We start from the raw sequence: 22,708 nt of genomic DNA, 5'->3' as shown, positions 1-22,708 counted from the left end.
TCCCAATCATCAGAAAATGTGTTGGGTGAGACAAAGTCACTCAAAAAACTCTTAAACTGGTGTGGAATCTTCAACAGTTCCACCAGGCCATAAATATCATAATCAGTTGTGTCCCATGCTATACCACCAGGTATAGGAACGGCTGTGATGTTCACTGATGACAGGTCTCTCCGTTCACGATGAGATGATTTGTGAGGTTTCAGGAGCAAGTTATTGTTCTTACTTGCTGTGTCCATTGTACTGTATTTTCCATCCATCATCTTTCCCAAACTTAAAACAAGAATGAGCCAAAGCAGGAGACAAATTACACCTAACATATAGTGTAGTTCCTATATTCCCAATAGGCTCTACGCATTGGAATAACATAAACGATAGCATAGACGTAGGACTGAGGTTGACTAGGTCTCTATTGAATATGTTAGACTTAATTGTGTGTGCCAGCTAGCTCAGAGATCACTAGAAACTTTCTTGAATACACAAGAAGGGATTAGCTTCTGACCATCATATAACATGACAACTTTGTTCCTCCTGAAATAAGGAATATCTCCAGAGTCGGGGAAACAATAGATAGTTATTTCACTCAGTCAATGGTGCATGCTTAGTTTCACTAGGAGTGCAAAGAAATAGAGAGACGGGCGTTTTGAATAAAAGTGATTATTTATTGAGCAGTCTTCTTTCTCATGCAAGAGAAGTGAATTGCCACAATTGCAATACTTGTCATAAAGTAAAGTGCGTACAGTAAAATGAGTATTATGAAATAATACTGTAAAAGCATGTATATGGTTTCTAAGCCATATGATACTTAAAATGGATAAAATACATACAATGATAAAATAATGACTAAACATACTCAACTGGTGTTTCTAAGATACGCCTACCCCGGTGTACCTAACCTAAGCCTAGTACGTGGGAAGGAGTAGATGAGTTATAGTTTTTGCCAAGAATCTGAATCAAGAATTCTCTAAGGGTCTAATCAGCTCTGTACCTTGGGTATAGAATGAAGGAGGTCTTGTATCTCTCACTCAGGACTCGATCTCCCAGCAACCCGCAAGGGTGACAGGGAAACATTGGAGCTGGATTTCTCGGCAGGAGAAAAGACAGCGTCTCTCTCAGTGCGGCAGCAGGGAGGGTCGGCTTCCTTCGGCACTCGCATCAGCAGGGCGTCGGGCAAGTAGATAGTCGATTTGCTCCAAACCACCGTCTGTTTCTTAAGGCAGATGTTGGTATATTTATACCTGGAAGGTGCCGAGTTTGACGTAAGGTTGGACATAAGACGTCACTAAGAACTCGCAGTTCTTTCAGGACTCCAGGAGTTCTAGGACAAATCAATACCGAAGCAGGGGGAATTCCCGGGCTGCTGGAGGCTTGGTTTGTTTAAGACCGCGTTGTGCTTTCTAGGAGTCTATGGGAGAAGCCTTGCTGTATTTGGACTGCATTGGCTATGACTTAATATGGATATGATTCTTATGCCTTTATAAGGATATGATTTGATATAACCACACAAGGGCATAAATCGGGAATGTTTTAAATAGGGTCCTAGATACATTCACAACACCCACTCCACGTATAATGTCCATCATTACTAAATACTAAGCAATATTAAACATATAACAATGCATGTGTTTTCCAGCCCACCCCAAAATACATAATATGCATTTGAAATGGTATATACACGAAAAATGAGTATAATACTGTACGTTTTCTTGTAAGCAGTGGTGTCATTCAGATAATGCATTTTTTGTACATTTAGAATGTTGACTGAATGAATCACAAAATGTACATTGATGAAATGGCTCTTAATACAGAAGAGAAGGTCGAGACTATTTCATCACATCTATACTACTATTATAAAGCGAGAACTGGGAACCTTTGAGGCGGGTAAACTCCAGAAGTACACCACCAATCATAACACCCAATACAGCGTTGGAAAGGGAAGGTCCAGCAGATGGACATAGGCTATACATTTGTCCAACATATACATTACAAAGGGCAAACAACATTGCAGAAAAAGTAGTTCCTTGTGGGCATTGTTCTCAATGTGGGCGGTAACATTGGCAGAGGGGCATGTCCCATTCACTCGGTTTCAAGCACTCAAGCACACACACAACAACAGATTCTGATAGCACACACACAACACAGCAACCAACAGATTATGCAAACACACACAAGCACACACACAACATAGCAACTTCAGCAAAAACACTGTTTAATGCACGTCCACTTCAGGACATAAACATCATTTTTAAAATAGCAATTTCGAAATGATCTTTTTAAAATACGTGCAAAATCGAAAACTCTGAATGATCATTTTAAAAATATGAGCAAAATTACAAAATCGCCATGTGCAATAGGCTTATTACTCACTGACTTCAGGGTTTCAAGGCAACAAAAACAAAGGGGCTCGGCCTCAGCAAGGTTCCGAGGCAAAGGGCGCGGCTTCAGGACGAAAAGCCAATCAAGGTTGGGCAAGCCACACAAGCATCCAATCCCGCAACACTCTTGGCTGTGACACCCACAAAACAACATTGCACAACCAGCCAATCGCGCCACTGCGCCTTCCAGCAAACAACCAATCGCCCCACACACATTACACTAATAACCAATCACGCAAGCACCACACATTGCAGCAGACAACCAATGGTGCCACACTCATTACACAAATAACCAATCACGCAAGCAATCACACAAGTAGCACATTCATTGGAAAGACAATTCATAAAAACCTTCAGCATTGGTCCAACACGCACGTGATTCCTAGGAGCATTATTGCTGTCGGGGCCACTAACGAGGGAAACAACTGAGCAATACACATTGACACAAGCCACGGAAAAAATAGCATTTACGCTCTTTAAAAAACAATTCCAGAGTCGGGCACTGTTATTCAAAGGGGATACACAGGGGGCAGCCAGGGAAATATTCACGAGAACAAGCCTCTTTCACATTCAAAAACGAGGCATCATGTTTGCTCTGTAAACGCGGGCGGCCAGGGAAATAATCAGGGAGAACAAGCCTCAATAACATTACACAAGAAGGCATGATGCACGGAAATTAACTGTCGAACGTTCTTGCAGGGAAAAGCAAAAACACGAGTTCAAAGCAGTCCCTGGACACAGCGCTCACAAGACACAGTCAGAGCATTATTGCTGTGTGGCTGTGTGGACTTACAGGTTGAGAGAGGGCACAGAACGAGCCACAATAACGCTGTTGCAAGGCCCTGGAAAGGGGGCAGCCAGGGCCTCATTGAGGAAGCTTTACACAGTGAATGCATGCTAATTGAAAAATAAACTAAAAAATACAAATTACAACAGGGCGACATGCTTGCAGAGGGAAACAAATAGCCCTGCTCTGTCCCCTCGCTGTAATTAACCAAAAAACAGCAACACATTTGAAATATCTACAACACATCACAGGTTCAACAAGGGGGCAGGCACTCAACCAAAAACATGAACATTTAAATAACACTCATTAATTTTCACATTACAGGCACACTACATTACACATTAAGACAGGGGAAAGACAGGAAAATAAAAACAGGAGGAATTCAATAAGCCTCATTTGGATTGAGAAAAGAGGCATGATGTATACTAATTGACGCAGATTACAGCTACTTGATGGTTGGGGGCTGGCAGTGAAACAAAAAAAAGGAAGATTTACATAACACTCCTTACACTTCTAACAAAAAATACCACTACATTACACGTTGCCACAGGGGGCGGACAAGAACACAAAAAGCAGGAGGATTTAAATAAGCAGCATTTATTTTACAAAAAGAGGCATGAGGAATAGTAATTAACGGCGCTTTACGCTACTTGATGCTGCTGCATTTACATTACAAAAAGAGGCATGAGGTATAGTAATTGACGGCGCTTTACGCTACTTGATGCTGCTGCACTTACAATACAAAAAGAGGCATAATGTATAGTAATTGACGGCGCTTTACGCTACTTGATGCTGCTTTGCTTTGTGGAAAATATAACCACACTTACCCATGATCAAAAACATAACTAAGGACACTTAAAAGGACATTATTTCTTTACAACGCCAACACCCCCTAAAAAGTTGTTCAGGCACAAAAGTTTGAGCATTCTCTCTTTATAATAGTAATATACATATTGCTTTAAAAAAAAGACACCTTTAACATACTCTACTGTACTCAGAACACCCACTGTACTACTTTTTATTTTTTTATTTCCACACTCTTATATAGCGCAAACTACACCTGAATCGGCTATCAGAGCGCTTTACATAGCACCAGTTACGTTACATGAGGACACACCTTCATTTTTTTTAAGGCACGGGGAGATTACGTGATTTGCCCAGAATCACAGATTGTCACACCTCATTCATTACACTTTCAGAACATATCCAAACCCCACATAGCCTACTACAAAAAGTTACACAACATAAACATTCTAGGACAAATACAATATTGCAACACACAATACAAATTAGCATAAATATCTTTACACTTTTTACAAATATTACAATCACTTTCTTACAATGGTGAAGAGGAAGACACAACTGTCAAGGGCAACATATAAAACATGGGCACAAAGGAATAAGCGCATACGACTAACACAAGAACAGGATCACAACCACTTAACAAACATCGATGATCCATACACTTCTCAGCTTTCACAGCCAATTCAGCACAACAGTGACCAGCCATCAACGTCCACTACTATACCTCATACTTCCACTTTACAAACTTCAACAAGAGAAGCTCAAACACAACTTACAGACCAACCTTTACTTATGCTTCCAATAACAGTACATAGCCTCAAATCAGCATTCAACTACAACCCACTTATTGACTACATGAACAATGCAGATGTTATAATTAGAAACATGGACAGTGTCTGTAACAAGTGCTACACACAGAAATGGAAGGCGGAACCTAAAGGCCTTTGTTGCTTATCAGGAAAGGTCAATATTAATAACATACAAAAACCACCTCCAATCATTAAACAACTACTTGATGGCACTCACCCACTTTCAAATCATTTCTTAACAAACACACGCTGTTACAATACTCTATTCCAAATGACATCTTTTGGTGCAAATGAAGTCAAAGAAGGCAATTTCATGCCTACTTTTAAAATACATGGACAGTTATACCATTTAATTGGCAGCATGCTTCCACAAGAAGGAAAGTCCCCACAATTTCTACAAATATATTTCCTTTCCGCAATGCAACAAGTTGATGCACGATCACACATGATCCCAAACTTAAACAGACAGCTAATTGAAGAACTACAAACCACATTGCACATTCATACCACATACATTAGGTCACTTAAATACAACTATGAGATGCATTCACATGATGAAGATTTTAAAATTATCATCCACGCTGATCAACGCCCTCCAAATAGACATCCAGGGAGATATAATGCTCCAACAACTGATGAAATTGCAGTTCTTTTAGTTAATGAAAACAAAGGCCCACGCGACATTGTCTCACATACACGAGAAGGAATATTACGTAAAGTCTCCGAATTGCATAGATCATATGACCCCTTACGATATCCCATTCTATTCCCGAGAGGTGAAGATGGTTATTGTCTAAACATACCACCAGCAAACTGCGGTAAGAACAAAAATGTTACATGCATGCAATACTATGCCTATACTCTCATGGTTAGATCCACAACTTTCAATACCTTACATTGGTTTCGAAATCTTTTTAATCAATATATTGTTGATATGATGGCAAAAATGATCACCGAAAGGCTCGACTTCATACGCCGCACTCAAACACAACTACGGGCAGAAAACTACATAAACTTAAAAGATGCACTCAATCAAGATCAGCACCTTCACGCTTCGGATATTGGACAACCCATCATTTTACCAGCTACCTTCACTGGCTCGCCCAGGTACATGCACGAAAAGACACAAGATGCAATGACATACATTAGGCACTATGGGAGACCTGATTTGTTCATCACCTTCACATGCAATCCAGAGTGGCCAGAAATTAAAAAAGAATTATTTCCTAAACAAAGATCATGCGATAGACATGACATCATTGCACGTGTATTCAATTTAAAAGTGAAAGCACTCATGAAAATATTAACGCAAAAACATTTCTTTGGATATGCCAAAGCTAACATATTTACCATTGAATGGCAAAAGAGGGGACTGCCACACGTGCACATCCTATTGTGGCTTGAACCTAAAATACAAGCAGACGAAGTAGATCTCATTATATCCGCTGAGCTGCCAGATCCTGTCAATGATGAACAACAATTTTTGATTGTTAAAAAGAACATGTTGCATGGCCCATGTGGTGAACACAATGTTCTATCAACATGTATGAAAAATGAAATTTGTACCAAAAAATACCCACGCCCTCTCACTAATGAAACAGAAACTGGTGTTAATGGTTATCCCATTTACCGTAGAAGGAGCCCACAACATGGCGGACAGACAATCACAATGACTGTTAGAGGCCAAGAAATTACTGTCGATAATCAGTGGGTGGTTCCATATTCACCTGTACTATGTTGCACTTTCAATGCTCACATTAATATTGAATACTGCCAATCAGTGAAAGATATTAAATATATTTGCAAATATATCAACAGAGGCTCAGATCAAGCAACTGCTACTATTGCAAACAAACATAATGAAATTGAAACATATCTCAATGGCAGGTATATTAGTACTTCAGAGGCTGTTTGGCGCATCCTTCAATTTAACATTCATGAAAGACATCCGACGGTCACAAATCTAGCTGTACATCTGCCAAATGGACAAAGAGTTTATTTTATTGAAAAAATAATGAAGCGAGTAGCAGAAAATCCAACACCTACAACACTTACTGCCTTCTTTAAATTGTGTGCCACGGACACTTTTGCAAAAACATTGCTATACCAAGAGGTTCCACAATACTATACCTGGGGAAAACATACTTTTACACGGAGGAAACGTGGAATTGACGTATTAGGTCACCCTGGAGTAAAAAAGGACTCGGCTCTCTGAAGAATGTACACTATTCACCCAAACCAATCTGAGTGCTTCCATTTACGCATTCTTTTACAACATGTTCGGGGACCTACAAGCTTTGAAAGTCTTTTAACCGTTCATGGACAATTAATGCCTACCTACCAAGCTGCATGTAATTCACTTGGACTCATTGAAGACGACCAACATTGGAAACATACTTTAAGTGATGCTGCCCTTTCAGATTGCCCAAATCAACTACACCAATTATTTGTTACTATTCTGATATTCTGTAACCCTTCGGATCCAATGTCTTTATGGGAGGAATACAAAGAACATTTATGTGAAGATATCCTACACAGAAAACAACAAGAAACACATGATGACTCAATACCATTCACTAATGACATCTTTAACCAAGGACTCATAGCAATAGAAGACTCCCTCTATGAACTAAATGAGAAATCTTTAAAAGATTTCAAATTGCCAGAAAGTTATAGAACGATACATAACAATAACAAACACACTCAAATACTACCTTCAAATTATAACATCTATCAATACGTAGAACAACATTTACCAAACTTAGTTCCGGATCAAAATGTTGCATACAACACCATTGTTCAAAGTGTGGAAAGTAAAGAAGGTAAATTATTCTTCTTAGAGGCACCGGGAGGAACAGGGAAAACGTACTTAATAAACCTCATACTAGCTAAAATACGCTCTTCAGGACTATTGGCTCTTGCTGTAGCATCTTCGGTAATAGCTGCTACTTTGCTAACTAGTGGGAAAACTGCACATTCAACATTTAAACTACCTTTAAATGTTTCAGTGTAGAAAGAGTCAACGTGCTCTGTACGCAAAAATGGACCCTTAGGAACACTGCTTCAAAGAGTCCCTCTTATCGTGTGGGACGATTGTACTATGACACACCGCGCACATATAGACGCCGTCAATAGAACTCTACAAAACATTCGAAATGTTAATACCATAATGGGTGGTGTTACTTTTATGTTTGCTGGAGACTTCAGACAAACTCTTCCTGTTGTTCCAAGAGGGACACGTACGGACATACTAAAAGCATGCTTAAAAGCATCACAACTCTGGGACTGTGTTCAAACTCTCACATTACGCACTAACATGAGGACACATTTAGGTGGTGGAGATAGTCACTTTGCTGATCTGCTACTACAACTTGGTAATGGTGAAGTACCTACCAATAACGACAATATTAATATTCACAAATTTGGGACGCCAGTGTCTACCTTACAGGAACTAATACAACATGTATACCCGGACATAGAGCAGATTGCTACAAGAGATTTCCGCTGGATTTGTGAAAGAGCTATAGTTGCACCCAGAAACTCAAGTGTCAACCATATCAATGAACACATACTACTTCAAATACCAGGAGAGACAAAAGTCTATAAATCCATTGATACAGTATTAGAAACTGAAGACGCCGTGCATTATCCTCAAGAATTCCTAAACTCACTTACCCCATCCGGACTTCCACCTCATGTACTACAAATGAAAGTTGGGATTCCCATCATGTTATTACGCAACCTACATCTGCCTGATCTATGCAATGGGACACGACTACAAGTTATAAGTCTTTTACCCTATGTCATTAAAGCTACTATTCTCTCTGGCCCTGCCGCGGGACACTTAGCACACATTCCACGCATACCCATGATCCCAAATGATCTACCATTTCAATTTAAACGCTTGCAATTCCCTATTAACATTGCTTTTGCTTCTACTATTAACAAATCTCAAGGACAAACATACAAAGTTATAGGCATTGACTTACGAGAAGACTGTTTCACTCATGGGCAGTTATATGTTGCTCTTTCAAGGTCTGGAAATTTGAAAAACTAATTTATTCTACGTCCACAATCAAATGAAGCCAAAAATGTTGTGTACCGAGAAATATTAAGAGCTTTATAATACTTTTTCACACATTACTTTTCTCCCCCGGACGGTCGAGACTATTTCATCACATATTTATATACAAGACTGTACTCGTGCTAGAGGCTAAGTTAAATATTGTCTCTAGAGTTTTTTTTCTTTTTTTTTTTTAGAAATCTTGTTCTCTAAGAATAGTTCTACTTTAAGCAGAGTAGCATGTGCCAAAAGGTAAATATTTTGGGAACTGGAGAAAAATTTTTATTTCGCTCTCAGGGGAAAAAATAGTTCCAAAGTTTTTTAGGTTTTGTTTATCAAAACTGAAGGCCGAATTCAGAGTTCAGGGAACGCTGTGTGCTCGCTTTTTCAAAGGTTATTCTCGTTGTTAGGAGAGAACATTAACTCAGATAGCCTGCCAAAAAATTTGTCTACAATAGTAGGTGAAGTTGGACCAGGTCCCAAAAGGTAGACCAGGTCCGATGCATTGCCATCATCGGTGTCTAGATCAGCAATGGTCACGGAAGGTTGTACCTGTGGGCCGCTTTCATCTCGTACCTCACCGCCACCTAATTGTAATGGTGAGGTCTCAACGAATGCCGTCATCAGAATGGGTAGCCGTTGGGGACAACAGGTTGCATGAGCCGTTACCGAACTAAGTAAAATATCGATATCCATAGGTACTGCTGATGGGAGTGTGAGACAGACGTCTAACACACATTCTTCTCCACAAAGTAGGCATCGTAGAACAGGTAAGATGCAATCTTGCAAGATTGGTCTGAATGAAAGAAACCAGGTACTATTCAGATCTCTTAGCCGAGCCAAGCTGAGGACTTTAGTAATCTGCTCTCGGTATTGCATTGCTAGGATCGTGTCTTCTATTGTAGCCTGAGTTTTGTCTGTGACTTGACTTGCCATTTCGGAGCAGAAGGAACAAAAATAAGATTCCTGCTACGAGTCCCAAGATGAGAGGCAGGCCGCCGAACACAGAGTGCACAAAATTCGGGAAGATGCTCAGTACTGCTTCAAAGGGTACTAACAGTCCTGAAAAAATTGTCTTAAATACATGTGCGATGCCACTGGTATCTGACATTTTTAAGATTTGACTTAACATTTCTACGAAATGCATGGGGCAATTTGTCGATAATAATGCATGTATCTCTGCTGCTGTCCTTGCAACTTGCAGATCATACGTTTCTCTAGACGAGGTTAAAGGCACAGTTGTTTGTAAAAGAATAGACTTCATTCTGCTTAAAGTATCAATTCGAATAGAAGAGATATTCAGAGAAGGCCATATTGCTGCCTCCATGTCTGGTTTGCTGTTTGGATAAAATACTTGCATACAGCAAGTGACCCTGGAAGTAACGCTCACAAGATAGGCCGTTCCTGGCACCATGCCACAACAGCTGTGGTCACTTATTATAACGTAGCTGCTGTTGGAAAGCTGTCTGAAAAAAGGCTCTATCTGTGTAGCAGGGGTGCCGTGCAGGTGGCATGAAAGGTTATTTGATGAACCTTCGCAGGCTCCATGCAAGTTAATTCCTTGACACAGAAGTGTACCGCTTAGGGAATTTTTACAGTTGTTACCACTAAGAAATACCTCTTTCTTGCCCCCACTCCAACATCTATGTGTATAAGGCAAATTCCAGGTGGACTTGATGTACCCTTTACCCAACCTTTCAAACAAGCCTGCTGGTATATGCTTTTGACAATATTGAAACTGAAAAGTTGTTATCGGGATTGTAATGGTGCCATGTATTATCCATTCAATGACAGGTTTTTCGGAGACTGTCAATGGCAATCTTTCTAGTTTTTCAATGCTCAGTACCGTATAGTCTGCCCCTCTTTGTGCCAAAGAGATTTGTTTATCAGTAAGGTTAAAGATAGAAAATAATGACATTGTGTTGATCAGACGCCATGGCAGGTAGCCTGAACGCAGGTTTTGTAAAGTCCAGCCTAACTGTACAATAGAACGTAATTGGGACTGGCCATGTTGTAAGATTAGCATATCCTGTTCTATTATATCAATAGCAGATGATACAATGTTGTCCAATGAATAAATTCTGGAGGACAGAGTCGTTAACCCATTGTCCACTACAGACAGTGATTTTTCCAAATTAATACAATCAATTTCTCGTATTTTTTCTGCAGTTTCAATTTGCATTACTTTCCAAGCTTCGTTGTAAGCTGCGTATATACGTATGGGCATGGTCGATCAGACAGAGACTGCTAGTCATTGGACTATTCTCTGTCTGGGTAAACTGTCCGTATGTTCTATCTATGTTTTTATTACAAATTTGTTAGACTTGGGTGTTTTTTAACTATTTTTAAAAATGGCTAACTTCTCATGTATGAAATTGTTCAAAATTGGAACTGTATATCAAGTCATAAACTGTAAATATTATGCTCTAGTTTTTTTAATATAATTGATTGACTATTTATTTGTATTTTTAAATTTAGACTGTTCTTGCTTTTATGAGTGAAATCTAGAATAAAGCATATTTTGACTTTGACTTTGCTGCGTATATACCGGCGTATATGAAACGTTTTTGACGCTGTTTGCGAAGTTCCAGTAAGCAATCTCGCAAGTCATCACCTTCTTTAAGTAAAGTCAAGTGCTGCTTAATTTCAGGTAGTGTGGATTTCTGTAGCCATTCGAGGCATCGTTTTCCTACACTGTATGTTGTTATTATCCCTGGATGTTGTCTCTGGGAATATTTTGGGTCTGGCCTGTTCTGTTTGAACCACTGTATTTTGTTCAGGAATCTATCTTGACAGTTATTTGTGTCTATGGGCCAGATCAACCATTTGTTCCAATCAGGATTAGTTCTGTTTTGATGTAAAATATGGGACACGTCTAACTTCTCATCTGTAGTGTTATTTCTATCAGGCATAGGCTTTGGTATAGACGGGTTGTTTAAATCTTTTATCTTGGCTAGGCCAAGACAGTTTGTTTGTTAAATGGTGTCATTCAGGAACATTATTTGTTCTGGGATCATGCAGGCTCTGAATAATGATTCTAAACCTTGTACCTGTTATTCTTTTGTACCCCAGACAGTTTTGTCTCAATGTTGTTTTTCCAGAAATCAAAACCAAATGTAGACATTTTTTTCATAAAAGTTTTCAGAATAAATCAGTTTAGTATTTGTCAACATGTTTTTCATTCCTGTCTTATTAATAATTTTGAAATAAAATGTTTCTGGATCAGTGATATTAAACGCTGAGAAGTATGGGAATTTCTAATAAAATGTTTTCAAGCTGCCTTTTGGCGGAGTTGGACAATGTTCCCATTGATTATAACTGAAAATATTTCTAAGATTAGCAGATCTATGCAAATAGTGATGCCCATAATGATTAAAGCAATATATTTCTTCATAATTTGATGAACCGTGTAAATAATCATGTTCTGTAAATTTTGCTGACATTTCTAAATCTGACATCATATTGTTAATATTTTCAAAGTCCCAATCATCAGAGAAAGTACTAGGTGATACAAAGTCACTTAAAGAAACCTTGAACTGATGTGGATATTTCAAGAGTTCAACCGGGCCATAGATTTCGTAATCAGTAGTGTCCCATGCTACACCACCAGGTATAGGAATGGCTGTGATGTTTACTGACAATAGTTCTCTTTTTTCAATGTGAGAAGACCTGTGAGGTTTTAGAACCAAGTTGATGTTCTGGCTTGCTATGTCCATTGTACTGTATTTTCCATCAATCATTCTTCCCAATAAAGCCCAAATGAGCCAGAGCAGGAGGAAAAGTACACCTAACACAATCCACAATTCAATCCATGGTGAAATCAGATATGTTTCTCCAAGTTGATGAAAGAGTTCTGTAATTTTGTCTTTGAAAGTTTTGTTTGCTGGCTTGTCTTCATGTTCACTTGGATCATCAGAAAAGTCATTGAAGTTGATAAAATAGCCAGATGCAGTTCTGTCAATTGTTGGAATTGCTTCCCGATTTTCATTAATCTTTGGATTTGTATGGTCAGAGGCTACTTCATTGTAGACAGGTGTTTCTTGACGAACTGTTGCAATTTGGGTTTCAAGAGGCACAAGTTCCATGGCTTTGTTGCATAGTCATTTTTTATTCACTGCAGGTTTATCAAATGTGATTAGTCTTTCCGTTTGAACCTCTTGGATTGTAGCAAGGTTTGGTCTTCTGCTACTTCTTGGGAGTCCACTGGGCCTACTACTTATTATTGGCCACATGGTTGTGGTTTTACCAGGTCGATTGATACAACTATTCTCCTTTTTACCAGCAAGGGGCGGTAGTACTACTGATCTTGTTCCGCTGATAGCTAAGACAGGTACTGCCTTTCTGTAAGAAGGCCCAAATTCCTTCTTCACTGCGATCTTTTCTCTGACCAGATCCCCAATCTTTGGAATCCAGACAGATCTTGCTGGTGGTTTTTCTTCAGTGGCCGTTGGCTCTAGCTTTGTGTTACTTAGACTTCTTCTTGTTTCATTTAAATCCTGTAAAACAGCCAAACGATCTTTGATATCAAAAGCTTATTGTTCCACCACTGAAGTCTGACAATCAAGATCTTCGATTATCATTCTTGTACCAAACAAAAGTTCATACGGAGTGATTCCACCCAGAGAATGTCTTGGCAGATTATTAAGACTACGATGGACACTTATTAGATGTTTGACCCTCCCATCACCCGAACCTAATACCCTCGCTGTTATAGATTGCTTTATGTCACGGTTTTTTCTCTCCACTACCGCATTTCCCTCAGGATGGAATGGATTAGAGTACCGCAATGCAATGCCCAAGCTGGTCATGGCTTCCTTGTACGCTCAAGAGCTAAACGCAGGACCCTGGTCAGAATGTAGCATGCCAATTGCGTATGTGCCGATAAAGACTCGCAAATCTTTTAAAACAGTTATGGCGTCAGCGGAGCGCTGGGGCCACATCCAAATGAATCTCGTCTTAATATTTATGGGATCGCATTTGTCTGGTCGGACGCCTGCATATAGATATATGGACAGGGATGCCCGCCACCCCTTCCACCACCAATCCCAATGGTAGGAGACAGACACAGTTTGAACTTTTGGAAGGCAGGGGGGCCTCACGACCCCTCCGGCCGTATTTATTAAAATATGAAACAAAATGTAACACTTTAAATTAAAAACGTTTCATGTATCATGTACAAAATTCAACTTTCATTACACTTGATGAAGACAGGTATCCAGGCTAACCTTAACAAATCTCCAATACAAAGATTTTCCTAACAGAGTCTAACATCATGACATAATGCATTACATAGAATTTTGTACATCCTATCGTTAGGGGCCAACGGCAAGGTCTTAACCGGTGTCAGATCCCTATCACCAAATTTCCGCCCTCACGTGTGAGTGGCGCATGCGCAGAGGACTTTACCCTCATAGCCAACTGTAACTTCCCTTGTCATGGGGGCCCCCTTTCACTCGGCGCCATCTTAAGGTCATCCGAGTTCCCGTGCGGGGTATCCGTAAGAACGACTGCGTGGACTCTCCCCCTTTCCCCGCACTCTCTTCCGCCGGAGCGGATATCCGGCCCCCGGGAAATTCGTGGGAGGGGCATATAGCCGTCTACCCCTGGGAGGGGCCTATGGCCGTCTCCCCCTGGGCGACCCTTCCGTAATGGGTGCCGCCCCCCGTGGGAGGGGCCAATGGCCGCCTCCCCCCTGGTGCTCCCATCCATAATGGGTGGCGCCCCCACTAGGGACCTTGAAATCACTGCTCACCGATCATGACCTTACCGCCCGACCGAAGACGACAGTTAGTTACCTACTAGGGGGAAAAAAACCTATGCTTGATCTCGAATTACAGCTAAATATATCCAATGAACTATACATTGCTACAAAGGAAATAAGGTCCTATAGCAGAGAACGCTTTTATTGCATACAGTTCATTACATTTCTACAAAGGAAAGAAGGCCTATAGGCAAGTATTCCGTTGCATGCACATTCTTGGCATCAATTGATGATGAGAGAAACGATTCCAACAAGACGCTTATCAATTACATTACAATCAAATTGCGAATTCGAACTTTGTTTACTCCCAAACTTCTGCAGCAGGGGCTGGTGGGTGGGTCAAACACTGCAGCTTGTTCCCTTGAGGGCTCACGAACGACGAGTGGTGCAGCCTTCAGAGCGCAGGAACAAGAGGACGCCTGCCTGGATTCCCGCGCCTTTTATCTTGCAGCGGGAAGGCGGGGCAGCATCCCCATCCCGCCCAGAAGTGCACAGACTTCTGGGCGAGTGTTAGGACAACCCTTTTAGGCGGTGGGGGCGTGCTCCAACCACGCCACTACGGGCAAACCGGCCGGGACACGCCCCCCGCCCGCAAAGGTTTCCCGGGGGATCGGGGCACCCAGCCATACGTTCGGGGTGACCGAGAGGTCTCCCCTTTCCATATGGACAGGGATTCCCGCCACCCCTTCCACCACCAATCCCAATGGTAGGAGACAGACACAGTTTGAACTTTTGGAAGGCAGGGGGGGCCTAACGACCCCCCCGGCCGTATTTATTAAAATATGAAACAAAATGTAAAACTTTAAATTAAAAACGTTTCATGTATCATGTACAAAATTCAACTTTCATTACACTTGATGAAGACAGGTATCCAGGCTAACCTTAACAAATCTCTAATACAAAGATTTTCCTAACCGAGTCTAACATCATGACATAATGCATTACATAGAATTTTGTACATCCTATCGTTAGGGGCCAACGGCAAGGTCTTAAACGGTGTCAGATCCCTATCACCAAATTTCCGCCCTCACGTGTGAGTGGCGTATGCGCAGAGGACTTTACCCTCTTAGCCAACTGTAACTTCCCTTGTCATGGGGGCCCCCTTTCACTCGGCGCCATCTTAAGGTCGTCCAAGTTCCCGTGCGGGGTATCCGTAAGAAGGACAGCGTGGACTCCCCCCCCCTTTCCCCACACTCTCTTCCGCCGGAGCGGATATCCGGCCCCCGGGAAATTCGTGGGAGGGGCATATAGCCGTCTCCCCCTGGGAGGGGCCTATGGCCGTCTCCCCCTGGGCGACCCATCCGTAATGGGTGCCGCCCCCCCATGGGAGGGGCCAATGGCCGCCTCCCCCCTGGCGCTCCCATCCATAATGGGTGGCGCCCCCACTAGGGACCTTGAAATCACTGCTCACCGATCATGGCCTTACCGCTACAGGCCAGATAGTTGACCGACTATCTGGCGCCCCCCACACCTCCTATAGGTCATGTCTCCTCAATCCCACTAGCCAAGCTATCATGTCCCCTATCAATAAGTCATTCCCCACCCTGGACAGGTGTACCCCGTCGTCTGAATAACAGTGGCCCCCCCAGATGCACCCATGAGGGATGCTTTGAAGATGTGCAGAGCGAAACAATTTCTCCATTTTATTGTTGACCCTCCTTACCGAATGGTTCAACACTGTTGTGGACAATCCACCTCTCCAAACCCTCCTCGGAATCATGTGTGACCAAGCTATCGTGCACCCTGGGAGCGTCTTTGCTAACCAACTAACTGCTGAAAGTATGTGCTCGATTAAAGCTCGTCTGCCCAACCTTACCAAGTCATTGCCCCCAATGTGCACTATGACTACTGATGGCGGTGACCTGTGCCGCCCTAACAATTCTTCCACAAAACTTTGCAGTCGGTCAATACATAGGCCGCTCTTCCCATGGAAGGACACCCTGAAACCATATTCCTCAGATGTGTGGATCGCATCACCTGTCTTGAATATGTCCGTGGCACGCCTCACGTATGAGTGGCCCACGACCCAGACCACTCTTCTTCCATTCCTTGTTCCTGAAGTGGTGGTTAGATGATACTGGGCCGGTACCAATTTCCGCCCTGCGTCACAGGCTCGTGAAACTGTAATCCAAACAAAAAACAACAAGCATGAGTGCACTTCTTCAGTAACTTACAACATGTGCAGCCGCACGTACAGTTTGAAACAACTCAACGACCATCGGCCTAATTGTTTAACATTGTCTGCCCGCAGACCCCTAGCCGTTGCTTCTGTAGCGGCTCCTATCCTAAATGAGTGAGTTCCAAAATCACTCCGGTTCAAGCCTGCAGCTGCAATCGTGATTGCCAGCACCCTCTGGAACTGAAACTTTGTTAATGGGGTGCCATCGGCGTGTGGCAGCAAGGCCCCCCCCATGTCGTCACCCTTTGTTTTAGGTAGGCCTCAACATGCCTTACTGGACAACAGGGACTACCCAGAGCGCGCTGTAACACAATGCTATTCCCCTGGTCCTCCTGGTCTGTCTTTGACCTGGCTATCGTGATCAGCAGGGAATCCCCCCCTCACTTGCGTGTGGTCCCTGCGCAGACCCCCATCAATATCCCTCTTGTTGGCAGCCACTAGTTCGCTTACCCGCAGGGCCCCATAGAACGCCAACGCAAATGCTGTCCACCTCACTAGGTGAGGAGCATGTCTCCTCTAGTTTAGCCAACAAGGAGGTCAATCTCTCAAAACCTATCGGGTGCCTGGTATCCTTTCTGCGACCCTCTAGGCGCCGCCAGCCGCGCAGCGCCTTTCTAATGATAAAGGAATCTGTCGGGCCCTAATCCCCTGGAGCTGAGCCATAAACGATAGGGCGGCCTTATACCGACTGGCGGTTGCCACCGACCGGCCCTCCTCATGGGATGCCACTAAAAATTGGGTAAAGTACCCCTCCTGACCCGATCTATGCTCCCATGCAGGGCCCAAAAAGGCGCAGTACGAGGGGAACGCCCCTTCATAAGCTTTCCTTGTCCTGGGCACTAAACTGGCTGCCACGAGGTTTTGTAGTCCGGGGCGCCGATTTGCCATAGTGCTTCGGGAAATGGCGCTACCACTAGCTCCGCTGAGGGTAAACAATCCCTGAAAGCCTGCATTTTGAAACGAGAGAGCGCATCAGCTGCATTATTCAGTACTCCCGGCACATGTTTTGCCCTGAATTGTACATTTAGTCTCAAGCATTTCAACACAATTTCTTTCAACAATCGCAATATCCACTTGCAGCGTGCTGCCTGCTGGTTAATGCATCGACCACAGTCATGTTATCAGACCAAAATATCACTGAGCGGTTTCGGAACTCTTCTGGCCAGGCCGACAACGCTACCCAGATGGGGAATAGCTCTAGAAAACCAATGTTGCTTGTCAAATCGCTTGTTTCCCACCATGCTGGCCATTTCTGGGCCGACCATCTGTTACCAAGGATCACGCCAAAACCTACACTGCCCGCAGAGTCGGTCCTTAAACCTAATTCTGCCGACGAGGCCGGGGCTTTGCTCCAGACTACTCAGCAGTTGAAATCCGCCAGGAATGCCAGCCAAAGGAGCATGTGCTGGCGAACCTCTGCCGACAGCCTCGTACGATGGTGCCCTTCCTTTACGCCAACCATGGCCTAGGCAATCGATCGGGAGAAGGGGCGAGCCATCGGTATAACACTTAATGCAAAGTTAAGCTGACCCACTGTTTGCTGTAGTTGGTGCAGTGTCACCTTGTTGTTCCGGAAACATTGCAACAAGGAGGCCCTGAATTTGGCGATCTTCTCCACCGGCAAACGGAAGCAACCTTCCACGGAGTCTAGTTTGATACCCAGAAACTCCAGGGAGGTAGTAGGACCCACCGTCTTACCTGGCGCCAATGGTACCCCGAAACCCCACATGAGTACGCAGAAATCCTGCAATGCCCGTGCACAGTCCCGAGAGCCCGCTGGGCCGAGAAACAGGAAATCATCGAGATAATGTATCACATGTTGGTGCCCTGAGGCCTTCGAGAATACCCACTCCAGAAATGAGCTAAACATTTCAAAATAGGCACACGAAATTGAACAACCCATCGGCATGCACATATCCATGTAGTACTTCCCCTGAAATGCAAAACCCAACAGGTGCTGATCCTGGGGATGCACCGGAAGCAACCTAAATGCGGATTCAATGTCTGATTTCGCTAACAATGCACCGGGGCCTAGGCGATTCAACATTATCACTGCGTCATCGAATGATGCATACCTCACACTGCAAATGTCTGCATCGATCGCCTCATTAACGGTAGCTCCCCTAGGAGCCGATAAATTATGAATGAGCCTGAATTCTCCTGGCTCCTTCTTGGGAACTACCCCTAATGGGGAACACACAAAATTGGCCGTTGGTGGTTCACCGAACGGTCCCGAAAACCCGCCCCAAGCGAACCTCCATTGCGATTTTTGTGGCGGCCACCGCCGGGTTGTGCTTAACGGACAGTTGGTTTCTGCATGAGGAGGCTCCCCGAAAATCACCCGCCGGAATCCTGAAACCATACGAGAAGCCTTCTCGCAGGATCCCAGCGGACACATGATCAGGGTATTTGTTCAGCCAGGGAGTCAAAGCCAGAATATCCACGGCCGATTGTTTGGACCTCAGAGGCACTGTGTCAATCCTGTTTGGTACCCCCTTTCCCTCCCGTACTATTGCCTCTGGGTCGGCAGCTAGTCTCGGGGTGAGAGGTGTTACCACAACCTGCGCAGGCATGCCTGAACCTGTATGTTCCCTGCGGCCTGCTACACGTAGACTGAGTCTCTCCCCCATAGGTTGGTCGAAAGGGCTGTGGATGCTTCTTCTGAAAGGCCCTGGAGCCGTTTGCACTCGACCCTGATCCACCCGCCGAGCCCGGCAAGAACTGTGCATGCCAAGATACAGTATCCAAACAATCCCAAGTCAATGTTTCATTAAACTCTTTCGCTTTTCTAAATGCCACGTCATACCCTTCGGGCTATTGTCTCCCTTTTTGTTTTTTGTTGTTGTGTGCTTTCTATTTACAGGTACAATGAGACCTCTCATCACTTGAAGAATCAGGTTATAATTTACCTATTCTTTCACTTAATTCACCACTCTCACTCCCTGGTCCTGAAGAAAGCTATCTGACAAATAGTCAATCACAGCTGAAACATGTCGACCATTTTATTAGACCTTTAAGTGCGCTAGAATTCATAACAGATTCCACAGCAGCACGAACTTCCCTACTTTTAACAATAGCCCGAATCCAGACTCAATAAACTTCCAAGCACTGGCAATCCGGACTATTTTTTTAAAATCACTCACCACTGTCCTGATCACTCCATTTCCACGATCACTACTGCCTTAAAACTTAAGGTATAACCTCCTGGTGGAGGGTGCACACGAATGAATTGACCGAGTGATTACGCACGCACGTGTGATATAAGCGGGGACACCTCATATACCGCTAACGTAAGCAAGCAAGAGCAAAACCACACGTGTATGAGGGTCATTTTATTGGGAGACACCCAGTTACCAATCTGCAGACCTGAGTTTTTCGCAGGACAAGTGATCCTTTCCCCATTTGATGTAAAGCAATTTAACAGGAGTATGAAAGGATCATATCTCTTACTCCCCCCCAATTGATTACCTGCTGTTGCTTTATTAGCCAATGAATTCCCTGCAACGTGAACGCCATCACGCTGAAGACTTTGCGTACGTATCACGTGAGTCTTTCGTAGTTCTTTCTGTGAAAGAACTACCTGTTCCCATAGTTTTTTATGTTTTATTGTGCCACCTGTCTCATCTTTGTAACAGTTTTCAATCCAGGTCTGCATGGAATTATTGTAAGATCCGACACAGTAATGTGAATCGCACACTATTAGTGTGGGGAATTCGCGATCTGCATTTTTAAGCGCCATCTTCAAAGTTCGTAGTTCAGCTCGCTGAGCTGTACAGTTTCTGAGTGATTCAGTTTTAGTGACCATTGGTCTGAATTTACCTATGCGCCAGCGACCTTTCATAATCGCGCACACAGCATTGTAAACTTTTTTATCCACAACGTAGTGTTGTGCAAATCTGTCTGAGTAGATTACACAGGTGTACTGTTCTCAGTCGGCAGGGGACATCCGTATTCGTATTGGAGAAATTCTTGTGTTTTTAAGTTAGGATCAAATTTGTATACTACGTCTGATGCAGCAAGAGAATGAACCCATTGTATCCATCTTGGATGTAAGGCTTTAGCATTCGGAATGCTTGCTCTTGTTACTGCTTCTAGGGCAGGTACTGGTGGAACGATTATTATACGTTTACCTTGTGCGAGGGCTCTTTCTTTTGCTACAGCAGTTTGTACCGCAGTTAGAATTTTTTCAGTAGAACTGAATTTCATTTCAGCTTGTGTGTACAAGTGTGATTTGTATGCTATTGGTACCGTTTCTCCCTCATTAGAGGTCAGGTATGTAAATCCGCATCTTCCTGGGATGACTCGGATTACAAGATTGCGTTCATTTGCGTGTGTTTGCAGTTTTGTTTTAGTTAACATGTCTGTTTGTAATGATCGTAAAATTTCTGTGTGTTTCTGAGTCCAATTAATTGGTTTGAAATCAGGTTTTATTAATTCGTAGAGCGGTTTAACCCTCTCTTCATAATTTAGAATGTAAATTCTTCTGAAGTTCAGAAAACCTAGAATTGATTGTAAGTTATTCACGTTTTTGGAGTTGGAGTACTGCACACTTCTCTAAGAAGTTGTCTGCTAGGCTTTTGCCATCACTTGATAATTCATATCCTAAAAATAGGACAGTGAGGTGGGCAATTGGTGACTTTTTAAAGTTAAATATATACCCTTCAGATGCAAACCCAAGTATGATGGTGTTCACTCTTTTCAAGTGTGTCTCCAAGTCATTGTCTGTAAGATAGATTTCATCGACATAAGATAATGCCTCATCATCATATATTTGTAGTAACTCTGTTACCTTGGCTGAAAATAATCCTGGGCTATTCTTGAATCCTTGTGGGAGACGACAAAATTGCTTTTGAGCCCCCATGCTGGAGAAAGCGGTTAAATACCTGCTTTCTGGTGCAATGTTTTGACAGAAGAAACAATTTGAAATATCTAATGTCGTTTTATATTTTTTGCGCACGATATTATTCATTAGTGCTGCACTGTGTGAGTTTTGTACTGCAAATGTTTTGCAACAAGAGTTTAGGTGTCTGTAGTCCAAAACTAGACAATATGAATTGTCTGGTTTGGAGACAGGAAACAAAGAATTGTTCATTTGTGAGGTGCATGTTTCAATCACCTCCTGGTATTCAAGTTGATTTGAGATCTCTCTGACTTGTTTTTTTAGCTTCTTGCTTAACAGGATACTGCCTCTGTGCAGTAGGTTGATTTTTTAACTGGATTTTATGGTGAGGAGAATCCTCATCCCATCCTACATGATTTTTATATAATGCAGGGGCTTGGGCCACTGCCCATTTTCTTGCATATGTGTATTTTGTATGAATTGGAATGTGATTTGAGAAGGCAGGCATAATCCTTTCTTCGCCATGTGGGCACTCCCTGACAAACTCTGGTGGCCAGTCTTTCTCTGCTAGAAGGATATCATAGCCTTTAGATAGATTGTCCCAAAAGAGACCTCTTATTTTCCTAGTTTTGTCCCCTTCTATACGTAATGTTATTTCATATAATTTATGGGGCACGCTAACTCTGGTGTCAGCAGTTTCCACCTGAATGTATTCATTCATGTCCACTGTCTTCAGAAGATTCATCAGGATCTTGTGAGCTATGGTCACTTCTGCTGCGCTGTCTAGCCTTGTTTGGGCGTTCTTGAGTTGTGTCCTCAGGATCCTCGGCATGTTTTACTTTAATACTGGCTACCTTCTTTTTGGGAAATAGTAATTTTTTACTTTGATGAAGGAGGTTCTTTGTCTTTGGACTTGACGCACTCTTCTTTATGTTCTGACCGTCCTCTTCTTTCCGATTTCTGTGAGGAAGTATGAAAAGATCGAGAGGGACATGTATCAATATCTTTATATATGTCAGGTTTTCTTAAATTGTCCCTATTTCTAAGGTTACATCTTTTTTCAGAGGGCTCCCTTTGTGGAGACTTGCCCCCC

The sequence above is a fragment of the Lissotriton vulgaris genome, chromosome 3_1 (assembly GCF_964263255.1).
Source record: "Lissotriton vulgaris chromosome 3_1, aLisVul1.2, whole genome shotgun sequence".
Taxonomy (NCBI): Eukaryota; Metazoa; Chordata; class Amphibia; order Caudata; family Salamandridae; genus Lissotriton; species Lissotriton vulgaris.
The sequence above is the reverse complement of the archived record's forward strand: the minus strand, read 5'-3'. Positions refer to the sequence as shown.